The sequence below is a fragment of the Echinops telfairi genome, unplaced genomic scaffold (genome assembly GCF_000313985.2).
Source record: "Echinops telfairi isolate 266 unplaced genomic scaffold, ASM31398v2 ScPeMD7_7420;HRSCAF=8458, whole genome shotgun sequence".
Lineage (NCBI taxonomy): Eukaryota > Metazoa > Chordata > Mammalia > Afrosoricida > Tenrecidae > Echinops > Echinops telfairi.
This window is the reverse complement of record NW_022111320.1, coordinates 54,102,540-54,122,844: the sequence shown is the minus strand read 5'-3', so window position 1 is coordinate 54,122,844 and position 20,305 is coordinate 54,102,540. Positions and strand designations below refer to the sequence as shown.

Below are 20,305 nucleotides of genomic sequence, written 5' to 3'. Positions count from 1 at the left end.
GTTTCCAGTACCCTAACTGCCGTCCAAGGGCAGAACCAGCTCTCTCCTACCAAGCAAGAGCCAAACTGTGCCCACAACCCAGACAATGCTGCCATACATGTAAATGACACTTTACATGTTAGTAAAGCATTTTCCTATCATCTCATCCAACTCTTACAGTAACACACACACACACACACAAACTCTCACTGCCATCAAGTCAAAGCTGACTCTTAACTACACCCTGTGGGTTTCTGAGACTTTATCTGTTTACAGGAAGAGAAAGCCCACTCTTTCTCCAAGGAGTGACTGGTGGTTTTGAACTGCCAACCATGCAGACCATGCAGACTGCAGCCCAACTACACAGTGTAACCGCTACACCACCAGGGCTCCTTAAATCCTACAGTAACTCTGTAAAATAAGTGTACTTATCCCGTTTCATATTTGTTATTGTTAGGTGCCAATGGGTCAGTTCCAAAACACAGTGCCCTTCTGCACAACAGAATGAAACACTGCTGGGTCCTGTGCCAGCCTCACAGCTGTTCCTGTGCCTGAGCCCATTGCTGCACCCACTGTGTCCGTCCAGCTCATGGATGGCCTTCCTTTTTCACCGCCTCTCTACCAAGCATGATAGGGACTGGTTGCTCTAATCAAACCAGTTTCTAGGAGCTGGTGTTTAAGCGCATTCTGGCATCCCACCTTACTTTCATGATCTCTTCATTAAAAGGTGTTATAAGTTTTGCTACCTTCAGGGAGAAGGGGGGAGAAGAAGGTGAAGAGATGCTCAATGACTCTCAAAAAAGCCTTCTCTTAAAAGCCTTCTTCTCCTCAACGATATGTCAGCTCCCTCACTTTATTTAGCACATGGCCCCCAGGTTATTCCTTGTGCTCAGACGAATGAGTTTTGCATAACTCTATAGTGAGCACTACTTTCCACCTTAGGAACAGTATCCAAATGCCTGCTCACTCAATATTCTGCACTGTTCCTTTTATCTGAAGCTTCTATTTCTGCAAAACCCTATGCCTACTGGGGACCCACTGAGACTAATACAATCGAGGATCCCCAAACTACCCACCTCCAAATCGCTTTTCAATTACTCTGGCTCCCTACTCCTCACCCCGCTGACTGTCTCCATCACCACTTTACCCTGTGGCAAGGAAACCAGCCAGTCAGTAAACACTGACCTCAAGAAGAAATAGAACCAGACTCTGCGCCCTAGGCTTGAGATGTCTTTAGATGTCTAGAATTTCTTTCAGACAAACCGACCTCTCTGATATGACCCAATGGAACTTACTGAAATGCAGACACCTGTTGTCTCCTTCACCCTATCAAACATAACTAAGTAACTCTGTTAGTCCAAGTCAGAGGTCATCAAACACCAATCCACAGAGCAGCTGCACTAGAATTACCTAGAGAATTTTGAGGGGAAAAAACACCCAAACTTTCCGGTTCACTGTTCTCTCTACTCCAGAAAATTCTGATTCAGAAGATCTGGAGCGGAATGAAGGGAGGTGGACGTCTAAGTCTTCCGTGGCTCTCATGAGCGTGCAAGGCAGGCCACCACTCTCCCGGGGAGTCTGCTCCTATCATGGGCCCAGCATCACCCCCAACATGCCAGTTTCACTGCGACCACATGAGCTGGAGGGTCAGCTCTGGTGTACGGTGCTCTGGTGGTGACTAGTTCCACTGAGTCCACTGAGACGCACTGGGACCCTTGACAGGGTGGTCAAGGCTGTGCCATCTCTGGAGCAGATCACCAAGCCTTTCTTCCGAGGTCCGCCTGGGTGGGAAGATCTAACTGCCAATCTGCAGTTGGTGGCTGAACACTTAATGCGCTTGTACCACTCAGGGACTCGCTCTTACAGTTACACTAGACAGCTCTATTAACCTTTTATCACTAATGGGATCTGACAGCATCCTGAAATTTACAAAGCATTCTCACTTCATTTGGAGACTCAAGTGAGATGGTGATAAAATACAAGGGGTTTCAAAAAGTTCATGGAAAAACTCCATTGTCTTTTCATTACATTTTCCCACAAACTTTCTGAAGCCCTCTCATATCTCTCATAGGAAAACTAAAACCATAAAATTCTTAGAATAAAATGCAGAAGCAACACTACTGGACCTACCTTTCAACAATGAGTTATTTAATATAATAACCAAAGCACCATTGACAAAAGACAAAATAAATTGGATCTCCTAAAAATTAAATACTTTTGTTCATTAAAATACATTACCAACAGAGTGAAAACACAAAGTACCAATAGATATTGTATGTCCAATAAAAACTTCATAGCTAAAGGCATTAAATTGACCCCAAAACATGACAAGATGCTCAGTCACTAGTTACCCAAGAGAAGCAAACCCAAACCGTGGTGAAATGTGACCAGAAAGTTAATGATTAAAAACAAAAGAAAGTAACAGAAATTTACAAAGGTTGGTGAAGATGGGGGGAATTGGAAACCTTATCCAATTGTGTGGGAGTGCAAAATGATACAACCATTGTGAAAAATACAACAATTCCTCAAGATATAAAATCTAAAATGAGGAGCTGATACCAAGGGCTCAAGTAGAAAGCAAATGTTTTGCGAATGATGATGGCAACAAATGTACAAATGTGCTTCACACAATGGATGAATGTATGGATTGTGGTAAGTGTTGTATGAGCCCCCAATAAAATTATTTTTTTTTAAAAAGAAATGAAAAATCTAAATTACTGCACGACCCAGCAATTTCATTCCTTTGTGCATGCCCAGCAGACTTGGAAAGCAGTAAGTCGAATAAAGGTTATACACCAACATCCTCCTGCAGCACGATTCACAGTGACCAGAAGGAAACATGAATGTCCAACAGCAGACGACTGAATACATAAAACGTGACACACACGCACAATGGATTACTACTCAGCCAATAGTACTGGCACAAGCTATCGTCTAGATAGAGCCTGGAGACACAATTCTGAGTGGAATAAGTAAAAAACAAAAGGACAAATACTGTATGACCTCATCTATATAAAAAGAAAAGGCAAATGGGTACAGAACACGTTTATTAGTGGTTCCCAGGAGTTGGAAGAAAGGGGAAGAGGGGTCAACAGGGACAGAAATATCACATTTAAGGGTGGGGTACACCTGACTGTGTAACTGCTGTCAATTAGTAGTAGGCCTGTAAAATGTTGAACTGGCAATGTGACAGACACATCGATTTAAAAAAAAAAAAAAGAGTAGCTGGTGAGGTTGCTTAAGTACAAGCAACCCCTCATGGGATCTGTTTACTTAGTCTGGAGGTTTGGGGTCACGGTGCCATGGGACATCCCAGTTAATTGGCCTCATAGCATGTTCAGTGCATGGGCCTGTGGTCTGAAAGGCTGACAAGCAGCCACTCCAAGCACAATAACTGCCTTCTGTTCACCTAGATCACTGAAGAAGAGTCAGGAATAGGAGGAGGGTATGAAATGTGAAGCTAATTGCCTCCACGAGCTTATGTCTCCTCTGTCGTGAGAGCAGTACTCGGTCCCAGCTACCATCACTAGACATTTTGATCACAGATCCCATCGAAGAATCCTGCTCAAAGGGCAGGGGAATGTAGAAGTTCAAATTCTCACGGAGCCCAGATTTTCTAGTGTTATGGGTTGAAGGAATCACCAAAACAACCCCCCTGAGATCTTATCTTTAACCTTTCCACAAAGATAGCCTCAGAAGTCTTTTAAAAACCAAATGAAGCTTTAGCTTATCTCGTGAGAACTGTCTTCCTTGAGCGTGATACCCTTTTAAGAACTATCTATACAGCAGTGGTTCTCAACCTGTTGCCAGATTCATAACAGTAGCAAAATTACAGCTCTGAAGTAGCAACGAAAATAATTTCATGGTTGGGGGGGGGGGTTGTCACGACAACATGAGGAACTGTATGAAAGGGTCACCGCATTAGGAAAGTTGAGAATTACTGCTATACAGGATCAAAGTAACAACAGTATCTCAAAGATTAGATGGGAACTTTAAGGGGCAGTGAGTTTATGTTGACAAAGGAGGGCTATCCCAGAAAAGGAGGGTGAGAACAGTTGTACACATTGGCGAATATAATTAATGTCCATGAATTGTACATGTAAAAGTAAGTGAAGGTGTATGTTTTGCTGTGTTTATCCTCACAATAACAGAAGTTTAAAAGAGGAACTGCAGCATCTATTGTAGCTCAGGAAATGCTCTGGGTGGTCTGCATGCATTTACTCATCACAAAAAGCCATGGCAAGGGCTTATTCTGAAGCTTCATTCAATAGAGGAGGAACCTGAGACACCTGGGGCTTTGGAAAATGTCCGAGGCTTTACAGGTAATATCAGAGCTTGGACTCAAAAGCCAGCTGTCAGACTTCGGAATGCATGTTCTCAACCTCTCCGGACAAGTGTGAGCATTGTTCCCACATTAGAAAGTTGAGGTGACAGCTCAGGTTCATCAAGATAACTGGAACAATTCCTCATGGGAGAAGTGTACCTGTTCCATGTGTCAGCTCAAATCTCATAGAAAACTCTGGATGAAAAGTCACAATCAAGAGCGCAGTTTGATTATGTGTATTTCCTCCTGGTCACATGGCTCACTTGACTGGGCTGCATGACCAGCACGCATGTGCCACATACAACCTGTAATGTGACTGACTGCAACTCACTGTCCAAGAGAGATTCCTTGCTGAGCTAGAGGTTTAAAAAAAAAGAGCTGATCAGAGCTGCACTCAACACACAGGTTAAGAGTTCCAGTAATGGAAGAGTCTGGACTGTACAGACCACTGAGTCAAGAAACAACAAACAGGTTCTCTCTTACATCCCAACTAGGATCCCCTAGGAGAAACTGCCTAAACTATGTGGATCAGGTCCCTGAGGCTCAGGGAGCAACGGAGAAGAGTGAGGGAGGAAGATGTAGGAAGAGAATGGGCAGAATGAGAGGATGGAGAAGGCAATGGAGTATGGCTAGGGGGCTGGGGAATAAAAGAATTAGCACCACAAAGTAGTGATAGATGGACAAGGAGCTTCCCAAAACCAGAGAACTAGTAAACAGCAGGTTAAGTCCCAGAACACAGAGTACTGGCTCCTACACCAGTCGAGGCACTGTCTATCTAAACCCAAACTCTACCCGAGAACAAACTTCTAGTGACTGCTACTGCTGCCAAGCGAGGTCACAGGCCCCCGACTACCCAAAGCTTACAAGCTGGTGAATGGATCCTATGTACCCATTCACAGGCAGCCCTCATTTCAGAAAGGATTTAAGACAGAAAAGATAGCACAGTCCAGTAAAACCTTCATTATCCAGAGGTAGTCGGGGAGGACAGCATGCACTACTTCATATACTTTAAAAGCAGAAACAGGATGTAATGGTCTTTGGTGTCAGACAGCATGGGCTGAAATCCTAACACCTCTACAACCAAGTTGCAGGGCATGGACAAACTCTACAAGCCAGTCTGATATGAGGGTGAAACACTGATCTGAGAGGGGGCCATTGTAGGAATCAAGTGAGTATGAAAAGTGCTTCCCCACGATAGTTAGAAGCCAAGCCACTGTCATGGAATGTCCGCAGCTCTTGGTGATCCTGTGGGTCAGAGTCAACTGTACCCCATGGAGCTGTCAAGGGCTGACTGTTCAGAAGTACCTCACAAGGCTTTTCTTCATGGCACCTTTGGGTGAACACAAATCCTCAATATTTTGGTTAGCCACTGAGGCTAGTAACCATTGGTACCACTCAGGGACTCCATTACAATAGTTAACAAACACACCCCGCTCTCCCCTCCTCCCCCACTGCCATCGAGTTCATTCTGCCTCAGAATGAACTCGATCACAGTGGCCTATATAGAAGGGGTGGGAACCTTTTTTCTGCCAAGGCCCATTCATGGTCCATATTCCTTTGGGGTAACAGCAGGGGAGTTTGGCGGGGAAATGGGAAGCTAATAACGATGAGTACATGAATGAAGAAAATGCTCTAAAACTGATTGTGGTGATGATTATAGAACTCTTCTTGATATGGCTGACTATTGAATTGTGTAATATGTGAATCATATGCCAATAAAACTGTTAAGAAAGTCACCTGCTGGCAGGCCAGCATGTCCTTGGACTTAGAGAGCTGGACATCTGGCCTCTGGACTGGTACGGTCGAGTGGTGCGCAACAGGAGCGTGATTTCACGATGGCTGATATTGAGAAGGGCAAGAAAATTTTTGTTCAGAAGTGTGCCCAATGCCACACGGTGGAAAAGGGGGGCAAACAAAGGGCAAACACAAGACTGGGCCAAACCTCCATGGTTTGTTTGGGAGGAAGACTAGCCAAGCCCCTGGATTCAGTTACACAGATGCCAGTAAGACCAAAGGTATCACCTGGGGAGAGGACACACTGGGAGTATTTGGAGAATCCCAAGAAGTACATCCCCAGAACAAAAATGATCTTTGCCGGCATTAAGAAGAAGGGAGAAAGGGCAGACTTGATAGCTTATCTCAAAAAAGCTACTAATGAGTAATAGTTGTCCACTGCCTTATTTATTATATAATAGGAATGTCTTGTGACCTTTTTTTTAACACATACCTTATTTAAAATGATCTCATACACCAGAAATCAGATCATGAATGACTGATAAGGATATTTTGTTTAGACAGTCTTAAAGATTGGCTGTGGTTAAAAAATAGAAAAGAAATTCGCCTGCTACATTTGGTCAAACAGTTAACTCACTCGCCCCTAATGGAATGGCTGGAACTGCTTCTCTTTGGTGAGGTGTGTAGGGTTAGCTGCTGGTGATGATTTCTTGGGCCTTTCTGTATCGGGTTTCCAAGACCGTAAGTCTTTTCAGGAACAGTCCCATTTTCATCCCTAGAAGCAGCTGGTGGGTTTGAACGTCCAACCATGTGGTTAGCAGCCCAAACCACAACACCACCATGGTTCCTTCTACAATATTTACCCACAGCCATCACGCAATTCTAACCCATAACAACCATCTATACTGTTCCCTAGGCTGTAAATCTTTATGGGAGCAGACAACCTCACCATTCTCCTTCAAGTGGCTGGTGTGCTTGAACCAATGACCTTGAGACTAGCAGTCCAATGCCTACCTGGCATTGCCACTGGTACATATTAAATGATAGACTTCTGCCATTATCATCATCATTATACAAACTGGATTTGCTGCTCTAACCTGGAGCCAGAAAAAAAATATCACTGATTGCGCTAGAAAAGAATGGTCTAGTTCTCAGGTCTGACTGAGCAGGGCTCTTTCCTCAACATGGAATCATCCCCACTATTTTTAGAGTCCCAGGAATCTAAAATTCTAAGATTTTTCAAAACCCTGGGCGTGTTTTCATCAGTTTCCTACCCTCCTTTGGTACAAACCCAGTGACTCTTAGCAGGGGTGCAGCCCAGAGAGGAATATACTAATCTTGGCAAAGAGGTGGGTGTAGATGTTTAATATTAGAATGTAATTTCATCCTTCAAAATTAAAACCTTAATGCATACGACAGAGAGCAAAGCTTGATCAAGCCTCTGCTGAGGGGATGGGCAGAGAAGAAACATCATCCTCTGTGCACATTAGTGGTTCTCAAGGTGGGTGAGCAGGCACACAGCCTTGAAGAGCCAGTAATCAAGTCCTGGAAGTGAGAGATAAGAGATCTGTATAAATGGGACAGGAGGGCATTACTTTTCAAGAGCAGGACAGGAAAGCACTATGCTTTACAGTGGGCCATGGAGTTTGATGGTGGCGAACCCACTATGTTAGCGTGTCCAATAAATCAAAGAGGCCACAAGAATCTAAGTAAGAGTCTAGGGCAGAGTGAGTGTTAGACATCTGATGCGTCAAGGATGTATGAAGTCAGGTAAAACAATTGCTGCAGTAGGATACTAGAGACCTTTTCCAAACAGAAATATCAAAATGTGAAGGTGCTGCTTCTGGACAGAACCTGGAAGAATCCTGCACTCTTCCACCACGGCAACATGGCAGTCTGGTGTCCAAATCATGTTCCCTGAACATTTTCTGTGTTTGAGGAAGAAACACAGCAGGATGAGGGGCACAGCAGGGTGTGGAGTGGCTAGGATTTTCCAACAAACTTCCCATGGGCCAGTCCTGCTGCCCTCGAGGAATGAGCAGGTGCGTTGTTGTGATGCAATCTTCCTGGTCTTGTCTGCAACTGTGCAGTTTCCCATTTTCTAAAGATTCTTCCTTATCGGCCCCTGTGATAGTCTTGTATACTTTGAGAAATATCTTAAGAGTGCCCATTACCAAAACAGAATTGCCATAATTTTCTTAGCTGGGCTCTGCCTTGAATTTAACTGGATTAGCAGATGCCCTCAAAAGCCAGTGTTTTGATTGACCCTTTAGGAAGGCACTCTGCTACGTCTAACACGAGTGCTTTTTACTAAGTGAACCTGTTGCAGCCATCCATCGATTGCCAAGACATGTCAAAAACGCATTTGGTTTAGAATAAACCCATGCATGTCTAAACTGGAACTCTAATAGCAATACTTTTTACTTACCCTCACATATATGTATTAGATATCATCCATTTGATTTCTCATGCTAGCGTTCTTCAGAGAATTTGGAGTTTGGTATTCTGTATCAGACTGGTGAGGTAATTTCATCTTATAATTTATCATTTTAGTTGATTCTACTAAGTTGCTTTCTCCTTTTATCCTTCCCTGAAACAATTGCGTGCTAATTGGTAAAGAAATGATAAATACCATGGTGCATACTTGCACCAGATATTACCCTTCTAAAAATGAGAAATCTTTGATTGGAAGGCATGTGACATTAATTTGATAGCTGTTCACTGGGAGGTGGAACAGGGCGGCGGTTACCAGCACCTGCAGGAGAACCATCCTCCATAGGCCGCACATCCAGCTCTGCTATTGGCTAGCTGGGTATGTCTCTGGACATGTATCTGCTGCATTTTGGTTTCCCTATCTGTTCCTAGCTCACTGTTGTTGTAAATACTGACTGGCTGAGGGGTTACATGTCAAGAACTTAAAAACAGATCCTGGAACATAGTAAGAGCACCAATGTGCTATGACACAGCTGCTGTTGCTACTACTACTTAATTACTACTACTACTACTACTACTACTACTACTACTACTACTACTACTACTGTTACTACTGCTGCTGCTGCTGCTACTCCTACTGTTCCTACTATTATTTCTAATACTACTGCTGCTGCTGCTACTACTACTACTGTCACTATACCACCACCACTACTCCTATACTCTTACCAGGTATCAAGCCCTCTGCTGGAAGGCAGAGAGACCAGAGTGAACAGGAGAGGTATGGCATTCACTAGCACAGAGATTACAGTTTCCTAGGGGCCAGCGAACCAGCCATCACAACACCCTAGGAAAAGTCCCGTGCTATCTAAGGCCCGAGAAAAGGAATCCCCTACTCAGGTGGTAAAGAATGAACAAAAGCACCAATACTGAGGAATGTCTTTCAGGTAGGAGAAAATAGGACTTGAGCTGAACCCCCATGGGCAACTAGCGATCAGGTGACAGAGAAAGAGACATAGCCTAGGGTCCAATGTTCTTAGATTCTGGGGTCACACACTCAAAACAAAAACCACCAGAAAATTCCTTTCCTGAGAAGAAATGTACAGACAGAGAACACTGTCCACAGAAGCCCTGCAGTCTAGCATGAAGTCCACATGCTAACAGGTAGAGAAGCAAAACTCAAACCCTCCTGCCCTACAGTCCTCAGAGGCTCCGTGGAGTCTTCACCGAAAGCAACTGGCTATATGCTCTTCGGTCTCGGCAGTTTTCTCTCCTGAGTACTGAGGAAGCTGCGGAAATAAAGAAAATAAAAATGTTTCCCCGATGAAATAACAAAACTCTTAGAAGCTCAGGATCCACAAAAGGTGAGACGAGAAAAGAAATGTACAGTGTGTGTTAGCCCCATGGAGAACTGCTTGGGGGGAGTCCCCCGTTGTGTCATGCACTGAGGCCCTGGCCAAGAGCCCGGCTGCCTTCGTGGACTGCCCCGCACTGGCCATGTGTCCATCCATACACTTCAGGATCCACAGAATGTCTCAGGGCTGGGAAACCAACTTCTTCCACACCTGGTAATTCCAAAACAACTAAGTGGGTTACTTCATCTAGCTGCAAATACGCATGAGGAATTTCAGCTGAATAGTCTGTCTGAACGTTCACATGTTTGAAGGCAGTCTTCCAAAATTAGGACAGACAGCCCAGCCCTGGTTACAGTGCACCAAGTTGGTGGGCAGGCAGACTTGTACCTGAGGTAACTTAAGGAAGCTCTGGGTGGAGTGGGGAGGACACTGTGTGAAGTCCCACGCTCTTCTGGTAAATAGAGGAGCGTAGTGGTTACGCTGGGCTGTGATCTCAATGGTTGGCAGTTCAAAACCACCAGCAGCTCCTCAGGAGAAACAATGGGACTTTCTACTCATCTAAACAGTTACAGTCTATCTCAGAAATCCGCCCACTGGGTGTTGCTATGAGTCAGCCAGGACTCGATAAGCAGTGATTCTGGTACATAAGGTACACATTAATAAGAACTTACAAATAGATAACTCGTCCATACTATGTAGTGTTTTACTTGTATGATTCAGTTAATGTTGGCATGCTTAAGGATATTGGTATGTTTATTTTATAAATGAGAGAACTGAGGCTGGGAGATGGGAAGTAACTTCCATGGGTCTCCGAGGCGGTTTATGGTGAAGCTAGGTTTCAAATCAAGTGTATGTAACTTCTTAGCCATTCAATTACTTTAATATCAAAATTTTAATAGAAAGTTCAATCCTTTATTCTTAATGTTAATGTGATTACATAACCAAACATTTGCCATTCTAAACATGTTGAGCTGTGCCATTGCCTTCCCTGTGTTGTGTCAGAAGGGCTCAAACATGACCGGGCAGTGATTCATTCTGTTGTGCACAGGGTCACACCCAACTCGATGGCACCTAGCAATATGCCACGCCATTAACACTATCCACTTCTAAAAAGTCTTAAATCACCCCAAACAGTCCCCCCTACAGCAATAACTCTCATTACCTCCTACTTCCACACCCTGGTAACCACTAATATGCCATGCAGAAATAGCTATATTGGTATTTCTTATGTGGGGATGCACAATTTTTGTCCTGTTATGTCTGAATCATTTCACGTAACAATGTGTTCAAGGATCATTCATACTATATCATGTATAAAATTTTCATCTTTCTTTACAGCTGGGAAATTTTACAATATATATAAAGGCCCCATTGTGCTTCTCCACTCATTTGTTGATGGGTCTTTGGGTTATTTCCATATTTGCCAATTGAGACAGTATGCAATGATCATTGGTATACATAATCTGAGTCTTTGCTTATAATCTCTTGAATACACAGCTGGGATTGGAGCCACTACATCATAGGTTTAATTTCTCTTAAACATTGACAAACTGCTTTCAATACCAGCTGCACCATTTTATATTGCCGCCACCACCACCACACAGGAGCTCCAATCTCTCCACACACTCATTAACACTTGCTTCCTTTTTCTTGTTCTTCTCATTTTAACCATCCCTGTGGGGTGAAGCATATCCCTTTGAAAAATCAACAACAAGCAGTAATAGGTTTCTCCTGCTACCCCAAAGTAAAGCACCCCTATAAAACCATCCACAAGTCAAAATAATGCAAAAATGAATTAATGGGGGAGGGGGAGGAATCTGAGTGTTCCCAGATATAAAAAAATAAAACACTTACCAAATCATACCACAAATCTCATAAAACCTAAAATAACAGTTCAAAGCTACATCCACTGATGGCGAGATGCTGAGTAGCATAGCTCCCTGGTGAGGCCACTCTTGCTGCTCAGGGTGCACTGGGATCCTCTACCAGCTCATTGAAAACAAGTGCTGGCTCGGGTTTCACTTTGTGCTTTTTTCCCCACAGAAATAAAAATTACATACCTTTGGATTTCTTTCATTTCATGAGAACAGGTACCAAACTTGGCCTTCCATACAAGCCAAGTGACGCATAAAGAAAGGTCCAGCCACAGGTAGACCTACATACTTTGCAACTTACACCAAAAGTCGTAAAATTCCACACACTGTTGCACACACTTCGCGTCTAAGAATTTATTCTCAAGAGCCAGTCGTGAATGTGCATGGAGTCATGGCTACCAAGATCTTCACTACCAAAGACATTATAGTGCCAAGAGGAGGAAAGCAGTCCACATTTTGGAGAGGAGCATGTGGATTTAAAAGAGCCACCATTTTCATAAACTATGTAGTCAGTAGGGACAAGGGCCACAACCACAACATGCCAAGAGACTTCCACTCACAATGCCTTGCTAGGTTTCAAAGGAGATGAGTTGACATTGCATCTTACTGTATTTTTTTTTCTATACATGTTTCCTGTGTGTTCTGAAATGAACATGCATTAAACTTTAAAGTATTTGTAAGCTAGTAAATAAAAAAGATAATGTGGGCAATAGAACACAATCCAAACACAGTTCCTAAAACCTAGTGTTTGAGCCAATGAAGAAAGCAGAATTCAAATTGTATTAATTATTACTTGTTAATCTTTTTATTTCCCTTATTCTTATTGCTGTACTTTTCATTTTCAAATCAGAATTTGTGGAAAAGCCCACCTGCAGTGAATGATTGAATATGGCTTTTCTAGCCACAGTTTTGTTGCTCTCCCCAAACATTCTGTTGGTGGCTCGAGGTAAGAGAAAGTTGGAGAAGACCCTGACAGATTCAGTTACCAGTTATCATCCTGCTGGATAAAAGAATGAGGGATCTCGAATGCAGAGAAGGGTCAGTACTGGAGCGTGTCCTTTGGACCTCGAGATCCAGGAGACAGCTACATCACCAGAGGAGCAGCAGCAGCAGCAGCAGACCCAAGAGCCAGAGCCGAGACCGCAGTGGATTTCCCAGCCTTCAGATCAAGTGAAGCTGAGGGCCTTCAGATAGTGGGAAGGCTTGTGAAATGGGGAGCCTCTGGGCACTTCAGTGGAGGAGCTGTGTTTGCTGGTCCATAGAGCTAGAGCTGGGCGCCCTCAGGCTGAGGCTGTTATCTATTTAGAGCCCTAAAAGAGCTCCCTCACAATTCAAGGAGCAGGGGAAAGGCCAATGAACCTTGTGCTGAGAGACCAAAGAGCAGAGAGGCGTGCCTGTAGGCATGGCTGAGAAGAGACTGTCCTGTTAACTTCCTTCATAAACCCAGTACCACCAGTGTTGCCTGTGAGTTCTAAGTGCTCAATGCGGTGAAGGGCCACCCCGTCTGGAGAGAGAGCGCTGCGGAAGGGAACACTGGCGTCAGAACTGGCAGCACATCTGACTTCAGCCTCATCGAAATCTTGCCTTGGGTAACGCTGAAGTGGAATTTTATTTCCTTCCCCCCTTGGTATGTGGAGGAGGGCAGATGGCATCCCCAAGCCATTACTTTTAACACAACCTAAGAAGAGTTCAAAGGCACAAATTATAGAATTTTCCCTATGAAGATATTGGCAGTTCCCTAGAAGAATGTTATTTCTGAAAGAGATGAAGTGATAAATCTCAAACTGCCAGGAACATGCTATGCTGAAGAAAAAATAGCAGTCACCGTAGATTATTGAATGCCATTTCCATTACGTTAGGGCCTTGCTTCCAGGCCTCCGCTGCACTGAGCACAAGCTAGGGAGACCTGACACGTGACTGCAGTGACATCTCTATCAGAGGGAAGAGAAACAGAGGTCGAGTGCATTGTGTCAATGCCACCAGGACGCCCAGACTGACCTGGGGGGGGGGGCAGGGGGATACCTGCACCCCTCCACACATCACCACGGTAAGAACCAGCCCTAGCTTTCTGGCACTCTTTAATGAGAAATGAGAACAGAGGAAGATATGAAACGCAAGATGACAGCCACATTTTCAGCAGCACCTGGCTGGCTGGAGAGGAGGAGGCACATCACTCCTCACCCTCAGTAAGTGGGGGCCAGCATGGAGCAGAGCCTGTGATTGGCCTGAAAGGAAGGTTTAAGCTCCACCATTTCCTGGTGCTGTAATCTGAAACAAATGCCCAATCCCCGATCCTTCAAGGCCTCGTTAACAGCATGCGAGGGCCTGCTCCCCCAACTTGCCCCTTTTTTTCCACACCACTTATCAAATTTCAACACCGTCTATAATTTGCTTAGTCTTATGTTTGTGGTTGATCATCTATATCCTAGGCTGATGGCAAGCTTCAACAGAGGATTCTGCTAAGTTTTGTTTACTACCGTGTCTAACACATAGTAGGCACTTAAATACGTGTTGAATGAATGAGAACCCATGAAGATTCCAAAGTGTCTCTCAGTTGTGAAAAGTAAATGATTCAACATAGAGACACCTGGAAGACAGAGATTCAATGGTTACACCTTCTTCTCTTCTTCTTCTTCCTCTTCCTTCTTCTTCTTCTTCGGTGTTTCAATGCACTTGTAAGGCTTCTTATCTCATTTCATGGGCCTTAGAAATGAAAGGAACTTTTAAAAAACCATACAGCCCAGATCTGTCCTCAGGTAGAAGAAAATTTTTCTCCCCACTTTAGGGCTGAGCAAACTGACCCAGAAGAATTAAGTGATGTATTAGTTGGCTATTGCGGTTGCAACTAATTTAGTGGCTTAAAAATAACACAAATTTACTGTATTAGAGTTCTGAATGTCAGATCCCCAAAATGCATCTCCTGGGGTTCAAATCCAGGCCTGGGTAGGACTGCATTCCTCCAGGGTTCTAGGGCAGAATTGATGTCCCTACCTTTCCTCCTTCTGCTGCTGCTGTTGTGGTATTAAGTGCTGTCAAATTGGTTCCAACTCATTGCAACCCTGTGTCCAACAGAATGCAGCACTGCCCGTTCCTTCACCATCCTCACGAGTGTTGTTGTCAGGTGGGGCCTATTGTTGCAGCCATGGTGTGAGGTGTCAAGCCATCTCCTTGAGAGCCCTCCTCTTTTCCTCAGATCTACTTTACCAAGCATGATTTTCCTGCCAGAGCCTGGTCTCTCCTGATAACATGTCCAAAGCACGTGAGCTACATTGTCACCATACCACACCAGAGGCAGTCAACTGTCTCATATGCATGTGACAGCAGGATAATGAACAAGGAAGACCAAAGCAGAACTGACGTATCTCAACTGTGGTGCTGATGAAGAACACTGACGATATCATGGACTGCTAGAAGGACCAACAAATCTGTCCTGGAGGAAGTACAGCCAAAAGGGTCCTTAGAAGCAGGAATGGAAAGACTTCATCTCGTGTACTTTGGATGTTTTATCAGGAGAGATGAGTTTCTGGGAACATCATGCTTGCTAAAGTAGAGGGTCATGGAAAAAGAGGAAGAGCCTCAATGAGATGGATTTGACACCATGGCTGCAACAACAGGTGCAAACTTGGGAATGATTGTGAAGAGGGTACAAAAACAGGTGACGTTGCACTTTGTTGTACATAAAGCCTCTATGAGTCTAAACCAGCTCCACAGCACACATCAACAACAACAAAAACAACAGAGGTTGCCAGCATTCCTTGGCTCATACTTCTGACCTCTCTGCTCCTATCAAGTTTCCTTCTCTGGCTTTATCTCTCCTTGCCTCCCTAGTATAAGGCTCAGGTGGGCCTATCAGAATACTCTGCAAATTCTCTTTTGCCACAAAAGGTAACATATTCACTGATTCTGGAGATTGGGACATGGGCTTATGTAGGGGACCAGTCTTCTCCTTCCCACAATGTGACATAGCTAGGGCAAAGATGAGACAATTGCGCAGGATCCCTGCCTTCTAGTAGAATCTATCCCAACACTAGAGTTCTTTCTCTTCAAACTCATGGGACTGTGCACGCCTGCATGCAAGCAATGTTGGCAGAGGTTATCGATGCAGAGTGAAAAAACAGGGTTGCTCGAGAGAGAACCAAACTGCAGGTCAAAGAGTGAAGCTGTGGCCTGGTGTGACTAGAACGCAGCTGTCCTGCCCCAGAGTCCCACTGTCTTCTCTACTGTCAGCCAGAGAAAAGGCTCTCAATGCCCAGGGGCCTCACAACCTCATTCATCACATCTTTTGGGTAACTGGCTACACAGTCTTGCTTCTTTAATAATGATATCATTCTGCAATGAAAAAGAGATGCCAGGAGCTCGAGAATGCCTACACTGACACCAGCCTGGATCGTTAACAACAAATACCACTCTTTAACAGCACATCTTACCTAACACAACCCCACATTCTTTCCTGCCCCGCTGGGTGCCACACCAAACCCGCACTCACTGCCACCAAGTCCGTTCTGACTCATAGCGACCCTGTAGGGCAGGGTGGACCTGCCCCTGTGGGAAGGTCACAAAAATGCCTTCCTAAGTTAACAAAGACGCATCTCATCTCTAGAAGGAGACTAAAAGTCCTTGAAGGCGGAACCGTGAAAAGACTTCTTAAAAACAATTCTTGTGAATTCTTACCTTGAACCACCCTTGCTACAAGGTCAATATATTGTAGGCAAGCTGAATCGCGTCAGACGGTAGGTGTCACTAGAAGCCAAGCTCACACAGAAGTGGGTGCCTGAAGGTGAGCAGGCAAAGGCCTGACAAAACAAGGAGTACCAGCAGCGGTGATCCCAGGCATTGGCTAGCTCGTGAGGCCAGCTGGAGACTAAAGACAAACTCAAATTCTTCCTATGCCTTCACTATGACCCCAGGCTCCAGAGATGACCCAATCCTTCCTGTGTTTGCTTCTGGCAGATCCTTGGAGGCACTGCCACTTGAAGTCTGCTTTAAATTACATTCTAAGCTTGGATGTCTTAGGCCAAGTAATGAACTAATACACCATCTTAATGGCTAAACAGTTCGCTTCACAAAAAGAGATGGCCGGCAGCAGACAACGGGAGAACAATACAAATGGAAACCTTCGGAACTGATCGATAGAGAGACAACAAACAGGACAGTGAGTCCCAAGGGAGTCGGCTCCTGCCGGACATCATCTCAGATCAACCGAGACCGTCAGGATGATCTAATTTTCATGCATGTGTTATTGGAAAGGAGATGACAGGAAAACACTCTCCAGGTCTTGAGGGACTTGATCAGAAATCTTTGTTTTGGCAGAGGGGAAGAAACGAGGCTAAGAAAAAAAGCATCCCCGTGCCCTCGCTGTGCCTGACACATATGAAGGGGTCAGTTTGTGGGGAAATGGATTTGAAACAGAAGGGAAATTTCCCACACACTTTCTGAAGCCCCTGGTATATATAGGTTCGTGAGAACACACCAGGATGCAAGACGATGAACGAGGGTCCAAGGAGATTGCTCTGCTCTTCTCTGTCCAAATACAGGATCGCCTGGTCTTCCCTCAGCCCATGAAGACAGGTCATTGTGCCTCAGTCTATGCATACTCATTCTGCTCAGTCTCAATCCCCAGAGCTCCACGTGGCCTCCCCTGACCACTCCGCCAGGGTTCTCGATCACTGTGTGTCCTTTATAAGGAGGCTTCTCTCATAATTCTCTTCTCTATCCATTTGCTTACTATCTGCCTCTGCCAGTAGGATGTCTGCTCTGCACACAGCCTGTTCACCATGTAGCCTCAGCACTGGAGCAGGGTCTGTTCAATAGCCTTGTTAGCGTGGCAGCATGAATGGGAAACGCACGAGCTGATGAACCTTGAGTCTAATTTCTTGCCTCGAATTTTGGAAAGTCCAGTATATTTCAGTGACTTTGTCCTCAATATGGCTCTAGGTTTTTATCCTCAATATGGCTTTAGGTTTTTATCTTTTCTGCCAGTTCTGAATTCTTCCAAAGCTTTAAAATACTCCAGCACCATGACAAAGACTGCTGAAGTCCTATTACTTACATGAACCAGAGTCACGGCTATGGTGAGGGTCGTTCCTGTAGTGTGTACACACACACTTCTCTCTCTCCAGCATCCCTACTCCTAAACCCAAAGTTCTGGTAGACCTGATAGATTCTGTCCCTGAACTGAACTTACGTTCCTTCCTTCTCCTGAGACTCTACCTACATGCACTGTTTTCTTGTTCCACCTTCTAAGAAAAGCAGCAGCCCCCAGAGAACACATCCTAACATCTCCCTCTCTCACTGATGTTCTGGCCAAGCTGGCTGGTGCTGAGGGGGGTGCTGAGGCAGGGTACCCTACCCACCTGCTGGTCCAGGGGAGCTTACAAAGGTAACACCCTTCTAGTACTTAGTGAATATATCCACTAGCCTCTCTCCCCCTTCCCTCACTCGTTCCAACAGGACCTTCCTAAGATCTATACCATCACCAGAGAGAGGGGATGCTACCCTTATGTCAAACAGCATTCTCATCACCACCGAAGGTTCAAGGGCCCTTGGAAGTACAGTAAGCAAGCTGGTCTTGCGGTGTAGCTCTTCCAAAGTGGTCAACACTTACACATTTTCCGTGGCTGGGGCAAGGGCATTTGGGGGTGGGGGTGATACTTATTTCCACTTAAGCCGTGTTTTGGCTTGCAGGCACCCATTCACACTATCTCATTGGATTAGACTCCTCACTGTTTCCTTTTGTTCCCTGTATCCAGCACACACAAGAATGACAGTTTCGTCAGTGATTGTAAGCTTTGGTTCAAATGGCAGTCTTCAGTTTGGCTCCGTCATTGGCTGTGTGTGTTAGCTCTGCAGACCATGGAGAATGTGGTGAACACCTTCACCCTGGCCTTAACACCACAGGTGACATTTGACAACAGCTAGTCTGCTCGGGGACCAAGCAGAGGCAAGCGAGGAAGAGAGGCACGGCGGACCCTGAGGGCGACAATGCAGGCCACACTGTCTTGCCCAAGACTTCATGCTCAGCCAATGCAGAGGACACGCCCTTCAACAGAGGGGTCTTACTCCTAAGGTAGCTAGGGAAGTGTCTCTCTGTTAAAATACAACTTCTCTCCTCCTTACGGAAAGATTGATAAGTTGAATTTTCTTCAGCTCACAAGGGACCATTAGTCAGATCATGTCTCTCATCTCCTCCAACCCCTCAAATGGCTTCCCAGCTAATTCAGATGAAAAGGCAAAGCCCTTACCAGCACCTGAGAGACCAAAACCCCTGGTCTCCCATGATGTTCTGCCCCAGCCCCTTCCATTCTTCCCTCGCTATATGCCCAAGTCAACAGATGCTTCCATCTCGGGGCCTTGGCGCTGGCTATCCCGTCCGCCTGAAACACAGTTCCCTGGATATGCCTGTGGCATGCTCTCTCACTTCTTTCAGATCGCTGAACCACCACCTCATCCGATAAGGCTTCCCTGGCCAACCGGTGTGCAAGGGTCTCAGTCTTCCTCTCTCTTCTCATGTCCTCACTGTCTCCCATTCGGATCCAAGTGCCGTGTGTGTGTGTGTGTGTGTGTGTGTGTGTGAGAGAGAGAGAGAGAGACAGAGAGACAGAGAGACAGAGGAATTCGTTTACTATCTGTTCCCACCAGGATGTATGCTACGCCCTCCTGGTGTAGCTGACTGCTGCTCAGGACATTGCCTATGTGCCACCGGGCCTGGGCAGGTAGGTGCTCAGCAATTCTGAGTTGGACTGCTGCGTGGATAAGAGTAATGACACTGTAGTGTAAAGAAGGCCCAGACATGCCTGGGGAAGCAGGGAAAGAAAAGAAAGGGGCAGGGGAACAAGTTATGCCAAGAATTGGGTGACCAACAGGCTAAGTGATGTGAAATTTAACAAGAATCCAGGCTGCGCCTGATAACTAACCCAACTGGCTCTTTCCTCCCATCAAAGAGTTTTCCTGCATGCCTCTGTAGAAAGAAAGGAGTTCTGTGTTTTGCCTGGTTCCCAGGGAAGAGAATGCATCCCTCCTGCTTTCAACAGTTTATCTCAGACTAGCAAAGCGGCAAACCAGGGCGACTGCACAGGCAAAGGAGAGACACAGAGCAATACACACCAGGCCGGACCATCAGGGCAGACAGGCTGAAGGGTGTTTGTGTAAGTGGGGCTAAAGGAGGTGGTGGGCAGGAAAAGAAAGGGCAGGAATATTCCAAACTGCTAGAAGTGCAGAAAACACATAAAGGGCCCCTTGGCCGGAGTGAGAGGGATGGAGAGAAGATGGTTATAGTAATGCTAGAAGGGCAGACTTGAGGGAAGGAAAGCTTGACTGCTGGACAGGTAGGGGGAGTTTTGAATCAAAGGCTCCAAAGTCTGGTTCAATGCTTTGTGAAAATGTTCAACTCAGTCCACACGTTTACTGAAAGCCAACATGCACAGGAACGCATGTAAGTGCCAGGCAGCAGAACCTTTGGACGCCAGGTGAGGAGAGCGGCTCACAGGAGCCACAGCCAGCCTGCCTGGACAGTCAGCTCAGTGCTAACAGCAAGGGAGCCTAGAAGTACACCCCCCTCTCAAACACACACACACACACACACACACACACACACACACACACACACACAC

General features: G+C 45.4%; 1 protein-coding gene and 1 pseudogene across 10 annotated transcripts in view; one reads left to right on the top strand and one right to left on the bottom strand.

Moving 5' to 3' along the window:
* CACNA1D (calcium voltage-gated channel subunit alpha1 D) overlaps positions 1-20,305 on the bottom strand; it is a 364,222-nt gene that overhangs the window by 226,526 nt on the left and 117,391 nt on the right. The gene's annotated exons all lie outside the window — the stretch shown is intronic.
* LOC101651122 lies at positions 6,139-6,465 on the top strand (annotated as a pseudogene).